Source organism: Saccostrea echinata, unplaced genomic scaffold, assembly GCF_033153115.1.
Source record: "Saccostrea echinata isolate AGI-Se365-2 ecotype Australia unplaced genomic scaffold, CSIRO_AGI_Sech_v1 ptg000008l, whole genome shotgun sequence".
Taxonomy (NCBI): Eukaryota; Metazoa; Mollusca; class Bivalvia; order Ostreida; family Ostreidae; genus Saccostrea; species Saccostrea echinata.
In genome coordinates this window covers 12,790,174-12,803,616 of record NW_026889757.1, presented here as the reverse complement: position 1 = coordinate 12,803,616, position 13,443 = coordinate 12,790,174, and the positions used below count along the sequence as shown (strand labels likewise).

The following is a 13,443-nucleotide window of genomic DNA, read 5'->3' as shown; positions in this document are numbered from 1 at the left end:
GAATCAGTCGTATCATCCATTTCTTGATTTGTGTTTTCTTTGTTTGGCTGCCAATGAAGTGAAAACATTGTTAAACTCTAAATACTGAATTACCAATTAAAGCTTTTTCTCTGTCTGAAGACTAATAAAGTGTTTGTTCAACAGAAAAGGTCACAATTGAATGACGCCCTCATGATGTGACAGATCTCAAGTTTGATGACAATTACATCTTATGCAAGAGGGGTTATAAACAAAAAAAAGTGTTAAGTCTATGAAAGGTTCTTTTTGGGTAATTTGTTTGAAGGGCAGAATTGAATGCAATGAAATAAGAAAGCTTTCAGGATTGGTTGCACGATAGCTGTTTAAACTTGTTCATCAAGGTCCACAGGTCCATCAATTTCTACCTCTTTGGTGACCTTTTGCTAAAATTAGTCTTGTTTCCTTGTTCTTTCAGGCTAAATCTGACATCCATTGCCTTGACAGACAAGATCACATGTGTCAGAGCTCATCCATTTACTGTCATCAAAGTTCCTCAAATCTAGAATTTTTGTCCATTTGTGCATTGTACCCTGCCTTGTTTATAAGGTAAATATATGTAAAACAACTAAAGTATTGATGAGCTGTGTAGATTAAAAGATTAATTGATGTGCAACCTTCCCAGGTAGAAAAGAGTGCTCTGTGTTATATACTAGATCCATCATGACAGGGAAATTGGTCTCTCTGTGTCACAAGGTAAATAAGTAATAGGTACAAATACTAGTTTGCTTTATCATGATTTGTATCACTCTGAAAGTCTTTTATGTAGTCCTGATGTTGCCTCCTTCCACTTCTAGACTTATAAAATTAATGTTATAGTTCCATGAAGATTGTATTGATCAGCTAAATTCATGGGCATTGGAAGTTAAAATAAATATCGAGTATGTGCATGTGTAAAAGGTCCTCTTTTTTTGAACATGCACATACTCAATATATTTACATTAACTTTCAGTGCCTGTGGCTAAATTGAGGAAACTAAGATGGATATTGAGAGTTGAGCATAGATTTGTTATTAGTTGGATGGTCACAAGCATTGTCTTTGTCTAGATACAGGGTTGAGCTAGATTCTCTGAATAGATTGAGATGGAGCATAGATTTGTTATTAGTTGAATGGTCACAAGCATTGTCTTTGTCTAGATACAGGGCCGAGCTTAATAAGATACTTTGAATAGATTGCGATGATTAAAATATGAATTCCTGGTCGTCTGGAAGACACCGTTTTAAACCAAGGTCACATGAGGCAGTAGGTGCTGACACAAAACAGATCCCACACTGCATAATTAGTACTGAGAACAGGTCTGAAACTTCCACAAGCATTTGAGGGTGTGCGAATATAACTAAAATTCTTGAAGGCCGGGACATAAAACAAGCAAACAAGCAAAAACCAAAGAAATAGTTAATTCTGAAATTAAAGGAGTTGCACGTAAGAAAAAATTAGATGCTAGGATACTTTGAAATTTGAATCATTCATTGTTTTCTCAAATTCAGAATCCTATATGATATCAGTGAATTTTTTAAGGGCCCTGCTCTGCAAGTACCCTGTAGTGATCGATCCGTCAGTCAGTCTGTCCATCCATCTGTCCATCTGATTTCATTAGTCAATAGCATATTTTCTCTCCCTATGGCCCTGTTGGGTTCAAACTTCACCCATAAAGTGCTTTTGAGTAGAGGATGTGCACTGTTCTTGAACCAAGTTTCTAGGCTAATGGTCAAGGTTATAGCAATTTATAGCACCCTGAGTGCCCTTGGATAAAGGGTCTTTCATTCTTATGTCCTTTGCCAAAAGCGCGACCCTTTGAGATGTCACCATCTCGATGATGTCTATAGTTTTATTCGTAGAAAAAAAAAAGATTCCATACTATAATAATCAGTTAAAATCAATACTTTCTGGGAGCAAAAAGTAAATGAAAAGATTATGAAACTCATCACATCAAAGTTGAAATTGTTTAGAAAAGTAAGGATTGTAGTAGTTTTAAGTTGATACAAGGTGAAATTCAATTGATCTTCTTGTAAATCTTAATTTGGTAGTATGGGGATTAAAGTTCTCTGCAGAATGTTCAAAGTTGGCTTTTGATCTGCGGATTGGATTTGTGAGTCATTATAATGACAGTAACACATAAAGTACCTACCATTGTCATATACTGTTTGTCAGAGATCGTAACTACAGTAAATTGTCCATATCGCATTTCAACCACTGAGTCTTATATGTATTGTGTGCCACGCAATCGTTGTAAGTTATTTTGAACTGATGTTTGAATTTTATTTGTCTCAAAACAAAACTGTTTTAATCATAGGACCAGGACTTGGATAAAATGTCCAGAAACTGTTTGCAAGAAGAGTTTAATTTGAGTGTCAGGGGATTTTAAATTGGTCATTTATAAACAATTGGCAGTTAATTTGTAACAAGAGGTTATCAATTCCCATCTTGACCCTGTCACATTTTGTGTTGACGCAGCACAATTTTAACTGATAAAATTTCAAGGGAGACGTCAACACCTCCAAAATTAAAGTTTTTCTTGGGTTGGATTAGATTTAAAAGTCCTTGTGATATATGTGAAAATCTTGTGACATGGCTAAAGGCACTATTGAACTTTACTGAAGTTAACCCTTGTCCTCTTATCAGTAAGAATAATTAAACCACTTTGATGTCTAATGAGATACAACTGATTTGGTTGGTTGTTTTTACGATGGATCTTTGGAGCAACACATGACTAAAAATATTTCTATTGGCAGGACAAAAGAATCAAATTCTAAATATATGACTGTTTTAAAGAGATTAAGTAAAGCATTTCCTCTGAGAGCCCAAGAAAGGAAGTATTTGTTTTAAGCAAAATATCCTTACTCAAAGTTATAGTTGGGATTAAAGGCAACGTCAATTAAGAAAATTTGGCTCCATCTCATGCAACAAGGGTCACGGACATAAGGTGAACATTTGTTCTATGGGTTTACATATTCAGGGGCCAAGATTTTTATCAAATAAACTTCAAACACATGTCTGATGGAACATGGAGGCTACACAGCCTTTATAAATTTGTATTGGCCTGTTCTGGTTTTTATGGCCAGCTCCATTATGTTTGTATGTAGGCGAATTTTGCAGATTTGCTAGGTATTTAAATGCTGCTCTCTTTCATACTGAAAGAATTAAAAGTGCCTTGATAGCTCACAAGGTTTCTAAAACAATAGGTGGAGACCAAGCCGAATCAGTCTGAGGTGAAAGAAAACTATAGGGGAAGACTAATGTTTATCTTGGCATGCTCACACTTGAAGGGTGTGTTTTAAAAAATGCAAATGTCAGCAATATATTATTAGGCTTTCTTTTCTCTCTCTCTCTCTCTCTCTCTCCTCTCTCTCTCTCTCTCTCTCTCTCTCTCTCTCTCTCTCTCTCTCTCTCAAATGCACACATTCTTGGTTTGATTGATTTTTGTGTAAAATTTTGTTTTACCAAACTAAACTTCTAATGTTTAATCAAAATATTAAAATGGCAGAGGATTTAGACCCTTATATATACAGTTGCTAAATACATTAGTTTGATATGAAAGATACACAAATAATATTTTCTATGTTACATAAACAACAATTCATGTTTCATTAGCAAATGCATGAAAAGATTTCTGACAAGAAAGCCCCTAAATCTGAATAGCTTAAGTGAATTAGTGGATTGACTAGGTGTAAGAATACACAATTGGCTTCGTCAGTTGTAGTGTGGTTTTGTTTGCAGAGGTAATTGCAGATAAGATTTGATTTACCTGGATTTCTAATTTTAAAGCACCTCTCCTTGACGTAGCAGAACTGCACACACAAGGTGTGAAGTCACAAGTGAATGCTATAGATATGCTCACAGTTGTACAAAATTAATTTTTATAGGTATAAATTGGTGCACTACAAAATCATTTGAAAAGCACAAATCGTGTATCAATTTCAAAGGCAATCATATATTTTAAGGGACTTGGAAATTGTTTCGTTCAAGTTCAGTCTTAAAAAGAATGTCAACGGTGTATCAGAAGTGAATTAAAGTGTACAGTAACAAGAATGCACTTAACGAGCTACAAATTTATTTTTAAAAGATCTTTTAATTTGTTTTTAATTTTGTTGCTGGGTAGAATTTTTTTTCACAGAAAAAGAAAATGTGCAAACTAAGAACTCTTTACAGTTGTCTCCGCCTACCATTGACTGAAGAGTTTGGAATTCCAGCAGAGCTATCTTTGAATGTTTTCTTGGAAATTTATTAAATTACTAGGAATGATTTGATATTTGTTTTTTGGTAGCTATGTAAATTTAAGTATGCAAACAACCTGTTATAATGTACATATTCTCTTATCTTCTTGCTGGTGCCACACTGCAAGACTGTTTTATATATTTCTTTGTTTGCATGTATGCAAGAATGCACCATTGAAAAGAGTCAAGCAGATTGAAAATTTATTAGTTATAGCTAAGATTATATAAGAATTAAATAGGCTGAAGTTTTCTATGTACACAATACCCATGACCAACTATTCACTTATTGTGTGACATTTCTTGTTTACGCCAAAATTTTTAAGAAGTAAATTCCTTTGACGTATGTGTATGTGTGTGTTTAGAACACGTAAATAACCAAACAGGCTGTGACCCAGAGAGCATTTTAACTGTATATATACATATAGGTTTACCTAGTTGGGTCAGCAAGTTGAAAATCTATTGGTCATTTTGAGTTAGTGATTTAAGGTGTGTTTATCAGTTCTAAGCCGCCCAAATAGTAATGATCTGGAGCATTAATTAAAAGTACTTGTACTTACACTGTTAATAGTAGGTTAAGAAAAAGTCTTTGCATGGTTACTAATTCTAAGCTATTTGTTGTGAGGAGCACATAAGCTGTATCTATAGTGAAATAAGAAAAACGCGGTGAAGTGTAATTAAGGAATAGTTGTAGTAAGTGGCTGTCAGAATTTTTTTTATGCCCCGCCATGAATATGGCCGGGGCATATAGTGTTTGTCATGTCCGTCTTCCGTCCTTCCGTCCTTCTGTCCTTCCGTCTGTCCTTCCGTCACACTTTGCGTTTAGCTCTGTTCAAAGCTCAGTTTCAAAGAAACTATCCAAGATATTTTTATCAAACTTCATATGCTGATAGATATTGATGAGAGCTATGCAACTGCATCAACATTTTTTGACCTTGACCTTTCCTTTGACCTTGACCTCACTTTTCTTAAATTAGTGTTTAGCTCAGTTTTAAAGATACCATTCAAGATAGTGTAATCAAACTTCATATGTTGATGCATACTGATGTAAGCTTTTCAACTGCATCAATATTTTTTGACCTTGACCTTTCCTTTGACCTTGACCTCACTTTTCTTAAATTAGTGTTTAGCTCAGTTTTAAAGATACCATTCAAGATATTTTTAACAAACTTCATATGCTGGTACATACTGATGAGAGCTATTCAACTGCATCAACATTTTTTACCTTGACCTTTCCTTTGACCTTGACCTCACTTTTCTTAAATAAGTTTTAGCTCAGTTTTAAAGATACCATTCAAGATAGTGTAATCAAACTTCATATGTTGATGCATACTGATGTAAGCTATTCAACTGAATCAAAGTTTTTTGACCTTGACCTTTCTTTTGACCTTGACCTCACTTTTCTTAAATTAGTGTTTAGCTCAGTTTTAAAGATACCATTCAAGATATTTTTAACAAACTTCATATGCTGATACATACTGATGAGAGCTATGCAACTGCATCAACATTTTTTACCTTTACCTTTCCTTTGACCTTGACCTCACTTTTCTTAAATAAGTTTTAGCTCAGTTTTAAAGATACCATTCAAGACAGTGTTATCAAACTTCATATGTTGATGCATACTGATGTAAGCTATTCAACTGCATCAACATTTTTTGACCTTGACCTTTTTGACCTTGACCTCACTTTTCTTGAATTAGTGTTTAGCTCAGTTTTAATGAAACTATTCAAGATATTTTAACAAACTGTATATGCTGATACATACTGATGAGAGCTATTCAACTGCATCAATATTTTTTACCTTGACCTTTCCTTTGACCTTGACCTCACTTTTCTAAATTAGTGTTTAGCTCAGTTTTAAAGAAACCATTCATAATATTTTTATCAAACTTCATATGCTAATACATACTGATGTAACCTTTTCAACTGCATTTACATTTTTTGACCTTGACCTTTCCTTTGACCTTGACCTCACTTTTCTTAAATTAGTGTCAAACTTCATATGCTGATACATACTGATGTAAGCTATTCAACTGCATCAATATTTTTTCACCTTGACCTTTCCTTTGACCTTGACCTCACTTTTCTCAATTTGTGTTAAAATGTTGCATTACTAATATACCCTCGGCGGGGCATTCATGTCCTATGGACATATTTCTAGTTTAAATATATATCAAGAAAAAAAAAAAACTACACGGGCACACACACACACACAAAAGGTTAACACAAAAGGTTAACAAAACCAAAGGTGAAAAGTGGATCTATCTCTTAAAGTTTTCAGCTGTTAACAACTAGCTAACATAGTGTCTCGGGGACTGACCTTCATATTTTTTTAATATATTGCAGGTGTAGAAAATTTACAAGTAACTGGCTGCTCCATCTTTTCTGAAACACAACAATTCTATTAATATATACTGTTGAACTTAATTCTGGAATTAACTTAATTTTGCAAATTCTAGTAGTAGAGTTTGAATATATTTCATAGTTTCTCCATTTTAACCATTTTAAGGGACAATAGTTAATGTTGATTAAAATGTTTTTGTATGCTAAAGTCAATTCAAATTTGATCATTTAAAAGGGGGATTGAAACACTAAGAAAAGTGTTTATTTACATGCAAAGAGAAATGAACATTCTGTGCAACACTGAAGTTAAATATATCCCATGAACATGATAATGGTAGCTGGGACATTTATCAAAGTTGAGGCAATTTTAGCGACCCAGTTCTTGGTTGTCAAAGGTAAACAACAATAAGCATAAACATTCCCCATGTTTACATTAGTAGATTTCCCATTGATTTATGTAGAATAACAAAAACAGGGCTTAATTGTGTGGAAGAGTCATTTATATATGTGAATTCATTGACCAATATTCCATGATGTGTAGATGTAAAGGTCCTTCCCATTGGTTAAGATACAAAGGAGGGAGGGGAAGATTGGTGCTTTGTTTACATCATTTCAGCCCCTATAGTGATACTTGTACTTCTGAAAGCTGTTGTTGCCATGTTTACTCCCACACTTCTATATGCCTCATCTAGATAATTGCTTTAATTTAGCTTGTCCTTTTGCTACCAGCATGCTCTGATCAGTTGACTGCATTGAGAGAGAGAGAGAGGAGAGAGAGAGAGAATTAAGCCATCAGATTATTAAATTACAGGTATTGATTTTTATAGGACATGAATTGGTCAGAAGATGAACAAAACCTGTCCAGCTTTGTCCACAGACCAACAAAATGAGGCCTTATTGGAAATCCATTCATCTCAGCTGATCAACATTATGGAGACAAAGGTCCTGCTGATTATGCAGGTAATTTTGGAAACATGGCTTTTCCTCAGGCTGCATATCCCCCCAGGCATTTTTTTCTGTCTGATTTCAGAGATGGACATATGGTCAAAACCAGGAAACAGCTTCATATCTGCAGTGTTTAAAACAAGAGGAAGGATATAACATAATGTGATATATCATAAGCAAGAATATGCAGTATCTAGATGGTTTGCATTAAAATTCTATATTGGTTTCTTAAAGCAAAGGAAAAAGTTAGGTTTCTGCATAGATTGAACAACTGCAGAACAAATTATTTTGATAAGGTTTAACATCAGCTTATCATTGGGAGATCCTTTTGAAAAATGACTAGTTTATCTACTAAATGAAACTGATGCAAATAAACAAATGTTTGAAGCTTCAGAAAAACTAATTATATCCTTATCTTTCTAAAAATAAGGTTAGGGAATTAGTGGTGCTTCAGGAGTCTGCATCTTGTTTATGCTACAACAAAATTGTTTGGAAAACATTTGGTCAGGACTATCACAGAGTGCAAGTAAATATCAGATATAAGGCTTATAGCTTCAAGGAATAACTTCAATAGATCTAATTCCTCAACATATTACCCTTCATGGCTTAACTCTAGTGTCAACATGCATTTCATACTGGCCCTGAATAAGAGAGAATTCTGTACATGCTTTGATAAGACTGAAGAAAGATTCCTTCCCTTTGGTTTTGTTGTGAACAAGAACATTTCAAGTTCTCTCCTTTGTTAGATAGTGGTATCAGTTGCTGTTTTTGTTTACAATATACTGGCAGTATGAAGATTAAAGACCTTCAGGACCGAAGAATACAGAAAGAAGGGTATCAGGTTAATCTTGTTTCTTTTGAGGGGTTGCATTGAAATTAGTGTCATAGTATTGAGATATACAGATTATATATATTTTCTTCCATGCACCCTCTTGTATGATGCAAATGCACACAGAGCATACATGATCTTGCTCTTTAATAGAAAACTTGTAAAGAGTGAATCCTTCACAAAAGTCATACTGATAAAGTTCTTGTCACTGTAAGATTTGGGTTTGTTTTTAACAAAGGCATACATTTTATGACCATTTTCAGATCATCTGACCAGAATGTACAATTTGAGGTATGATCTGAAAGAGGCCACCTTCACCTGTGCCAACAAGGTGTACAAATAAATTTAAAATTTTTTATAGAAACTGAACCCATTTACGCATGATTTACAGGACTTTTTTTGATACTTGCATGCTTGCGTGGTTATCTTACCATTAATTTTGTCGTGTTTATCAGTGAGTGGCTTCTGAGGCTGATTCCGTTAACAAGCAATAAAAGTGGAAACAGATCAATGGGGGAAAAAATCTATCTGTTACAGTGACCTAGTTTCTGCAAAAGAGCCCAATCAATGGAAGCTGAAGATATTAGATAGCTCCGAATTCTAACACAGATGGTTACTGTAAACAAGGCTGCAGCTGAAAGGTGAAAAACAAAAGTTCCAGAATCAATATATACTTATTATGCAGATCACAATAGAGGGACACATTTAAATGGTGCAATTATTTCACTCCATTACCCTGCCAGTTCTGAGTTTATTGCTATTTAATTTTTTTGGCCACAGTGAGCAATTTTGGTGGTGTATATTAAAGAACTGGTTTGGGGTAGTTTATTATAGTAGGAGATAGTGTTTCCATATACATAGATGTTGGCAGGGTTACAACATTTTGGTGTCATTTTTCAAGGTGTTAGCTTGACGAACTAACAAAGGCAAAAACAAAAAGCACTTGTAACTTAATTTGATTGATACAAATTGAATTTACATGCAACACATTTACAAAAATTTATCAAGACATCCTTTTAGGAATAAGTGACCAATGAATAGTATGGATACTTAAAATGCAAAATGACATCTAGTCTTAGCCTCAATACGTGATGCATTAATATTCACTTCATTATAGCCATTAAAATGTCTCATCCAAGGTAATCCCCCCCCCCCCCCCCCTCTCTCTCTTGTAAGGTGTTTGCTACAGTGTATATGTCAATTTGACCCTACACAGTGTTGATCCTATTGATTTTCCTTTGCCTGTGAAAATTGGCTGCTCAGTATAGCACTAGTAATTATGCCATTCATCTGTACTCAGTTTTCCCCATTTAATAAAACTTTCTGGCTCAGTTGAAGAAGTTCAGATATGATTTTTGCTAGTACCTCACAATTTACAATTTCTGTCATATGAAATAGTTCTTTATGTTTGGAGAAAGGGGATGAAAAGGGGGGGGGGGGTTAGGAAAAGAGATGAATGGGGGATATTTGTGTCCTCAAACACAGGTAAAATTTTGACTCAATGACATATTTAGCTTTCTTTCTCAATGTTTTATATGGCTGTTCAGTTTCTGATTTTTTTTTCAGAAACTTTTTGTAATTTTAAATATAAAGCCAATGAGTATATGATAGGACATTCTCATGTTTCAGTTGCTGAAGTGCATCATATTAAAAAAATTTTGCATTTAAAAATCTTTGCCGACTCATTTGAGTTGCAAGATAAAAACTCTTCCAGGATTTCACAGTAAATGAGACCCTTGTTTGCATTGACTGTTCTGCAGCTGTTTCAAGAGCAATTTAAAACAGGATGATGCTAATTTTAGTTTGTGAACTTGAAATGACTTTTAGTATCCAAGAGAAAGGCAAAAAAAAAGCATTGCATAAACTGAGGGGATGTGGAGATTGTATTCTCCTTGAAACTGAGAGGAGGTTAAACAATTATTGTCTGACAATAAGTGATGGATAGCAGTAATGAGGGAACGCACCATAAGTGATTGGGCCCTATGTAAAGCTATAAACTTCCTATGGTGTTTACTCAAAAATTTGCCTTGTTTACTCTGAAAGCAATTTTCTGTGACCACTTGGTGGTGTGGTTTTCTGGCTGAAACTGTCTTCATCTTGTTTTCTTCCATGTTTTTACACTGACCCTCTGTCCTTGGTCATTCAGCATGGACAATCTTGAAGCAGCAGTGGTTACTTAGCTGGTGGTCCATATAGCCTTATCAGTTATAGATCAAATGACCCTACATTATCACACATTGTAAAGACAAGCTCATCAATTTTCTTTTGATGAACATAAGTCAGCAAGCTCATCTAATAATTCTCTAGCTGTGGTGAGAGGGCTCATGTAAGAGTGTCCCTCTCTAAACATGAAGGTGGGAACGTGGCCTGGTGTTTACTTTGAAAGACTAACCATCTGCTATCTAACTGTTAAGAGATGCAAATCTTGCATTGTTTATTTGGCTTTTTGATGTGGAATGTTTGCATTTATTATCAGAAAAGTGTGCTGATTTTAGCAAAGTATATTAAATTACATACCATTCCTCAGTGCTGAGTGAACATGAAAATTAATTCACAACTTTTAATTTTTTTGCCTTTTAAACTTGAGATCCTTCCTCTGAAATGCAGTCATTGTATTTTATTTGAGATGTGAAGTGTATATCTTACAGTTTTATTTTTATTGGGTGAATGTGAGAGTCTAAAGATTCTTTATTTTCTCTAGGCAATCAAAATACAGGAATTTATGAAATGATAAGTTACAAGAGTTTCATGTGATATGATCAGTACACAGAATTAGGTCTTTCCACCTTTCTGTGGAAAGACCTATTGAAGTTGTTCTGTTTATTAGGTCTTTCCACCTTTCTGTGGAAAGACCTATTGAAATTGTTCTGTTTATTATTATTATTATTATTTTTCCGCCGAATGGTTTTTTGTTTTAAAAGTTATCGAAAAGATTTTATGGTCCATAAGAATGCACTTCGTAAAAGATTTTTACAGTTGACCCTGCGTATATGACCTTTGACCCCTCAAGGAGTTACAACCCCTTTCGCAATAAAAGCTTGTTATCGCTACTCCTTCGAAACCCTAAACCGTAGAGATACGAAACCTTCACTAATGTATTTGACTAATTTAGTAGACTCTTCAATCTATTCAGTGCGAAAGGTTGCATAAACCCCTTTAATTAGTTATTGCCCCTGAAAGTTTTTGATGGTTACGAATAATTAATTTTTTTCTAAACGCTTAATCGTAGAGACATGGGACCAATAGCATTGGCATGTGTGACCTTTGACCTTGAAATTTATATAGAGGTCAAAGGTCAAGGTCATTCAAAATATGAGAAAATTAGCTTTTTTAATATCTCTTTTGTCTTTCAACATATACTGAATATCTTTGCATCTGTAATATGTCCTTCTAAAACCATTTCAAAGATTTCATTCTTGTCCCCCGAGCTTGACCCATTCAAAAGTTGTCACCCCTTTTGCAACAAAACCTTGTTATCGCTACTCCTCCGAAACCGTAAACTGTATAGATTCCAAACCTTCATCAGTGTCTTCGACTCATTTAGTACTCTCTTTATTCTATCATTGCGAAAGCATTCTTTGGTCCCTTGTGTGAGTTACTGCCCCTGAAAGTTTACGCTGCTTACATTTAATGAACTTTTTTTTAAAACGGTGTATCCTAGAGGCATGGGATTAACGTCATGGGCATGTTCGACCTTTGACCTTGAAATATAGGTTAAGGTCAAAGGTCAAGGTCATTTAAAAACATTAGAAATTCCTTATGTATGTGTAAAATATGGCAATTTACCAAATGACCTTGAACTTTGACCTTGACCTTTCACCTTGACCTTGGGTCAAATGGAAAAGTAAGGACATGCATTCAGCTCCAGTATCAGGTAAAATCATAGAAAAGTAAAGATTTCTCTCTTCTTCTTTTTTTTAATGACCTTGACCTTTGACCTTGACCCAAGGTCACAATCAGGCTTAAGGATGTGGAAGTAGTTACAATTCTTAGTTTAAAAGAGGCATAAAATAAATAATTAACCTCCCCCCCCCCCTTCTTAAAAAAAAAAAAAAAAATCACATCAACAACAACCTAGAATATTTCTGTCAAATTCAAACCAGACCTCGGATCGACACCATATTTGGTACAATTGTAGTATAGACCTCAGAGAAAGCTTCTGGAGAGTTTTACGGTGAGTCCTATAAGTTTATAGAAGTCTTGAAGTTTCACGGCAAAAACTACAAGTTCTGTTGTGTTTGTAATTAAAGTGCAGGTGAACGAAGAAATGATCTAAACCTTTTATCGGCTATTTCCTCAGATGTCGTTAGTAGCATTCAATTCTCCTGATATGATACGACATTTTAATATCAAGCATTCTCTCTTTCTTTTACATTTGGAATTTATTTGATTTTTCTTTAGAATTAATCAGTTTCCAGAAATAGCGATTTTCGGTATATAAAAAAACAATTCTCGCTTTCATTGTCGTGTTTCCCTTCTAAAAATGCATGTTGGGAATTTAATTTGGGCTACACATATTTAATTTAACCCAAAGAAATGCTTATTTAAATGTTTCATATTTATTTCAGGATATTCAGTCAGAAATGTTAAAATCCGAACCCGATCTTTTAAGTTTACAACGAAGCTATTTACAAAAAAATCAGCATGCTCACAATGTCGATGAATCGGGCTACAGTCCATTAATACATTTTCATTAGGGAACAGTGTTAACATTTTCTCACGCAGCCCGTCCCTTGTTCTTTCTTCCCCTACCGATTCTAAAAATACGCTTGCATTTCTTCTATAGTCTTAAACAATTAACTTATGTATGTTATCGGAATGCGTGGCCGAATGGTTAGCGCACCTGCCTTTCAATCCAAGGGTTTTGAGTTCGAGTCCAGCTGGAGGAGCATTTTTTTTTTTTTTTTTTTTTGCATTTTTCTTCTTTTTTTTCAGCTCAGATGACACGGAAACACTTAAAAAGGTGGAAAGGCCTCTAATTGTTCTCTGAACAATTAGTTTACTAGTTCTTCTTATTTTTCAGCCGCAAGATTTTGAGTTTCAAGATTTATCGAAAAGATTTATAGTCCATGAGAATGAACTCCGTAAAAGATTTTTGC

General features: G+C 34.5%; 1 long non-coding RNA gene across 1 annotated transcript in view; it reads left to right on the top strand.

Annotated features, from left to right (window-relative positions):
• LOC133181453 (uncharacterized) overlaps nucleotides 1-13,443 on the top strand; it is a 58,923-nt gene that overhangs the window by 24,867 nt on the left and 20,613 nt on the right. The window contains exon 3 of the long non-coding RNA XR_009720473.1: nucleotides 7,398-7,530. This is a non-coding gene — a long non-coding RNA (uncharacterized LOC133181453). The remainder of the gene's footprint in view (nucleotides 1-7,397; nucleotides 7,531-13,443) is intronic.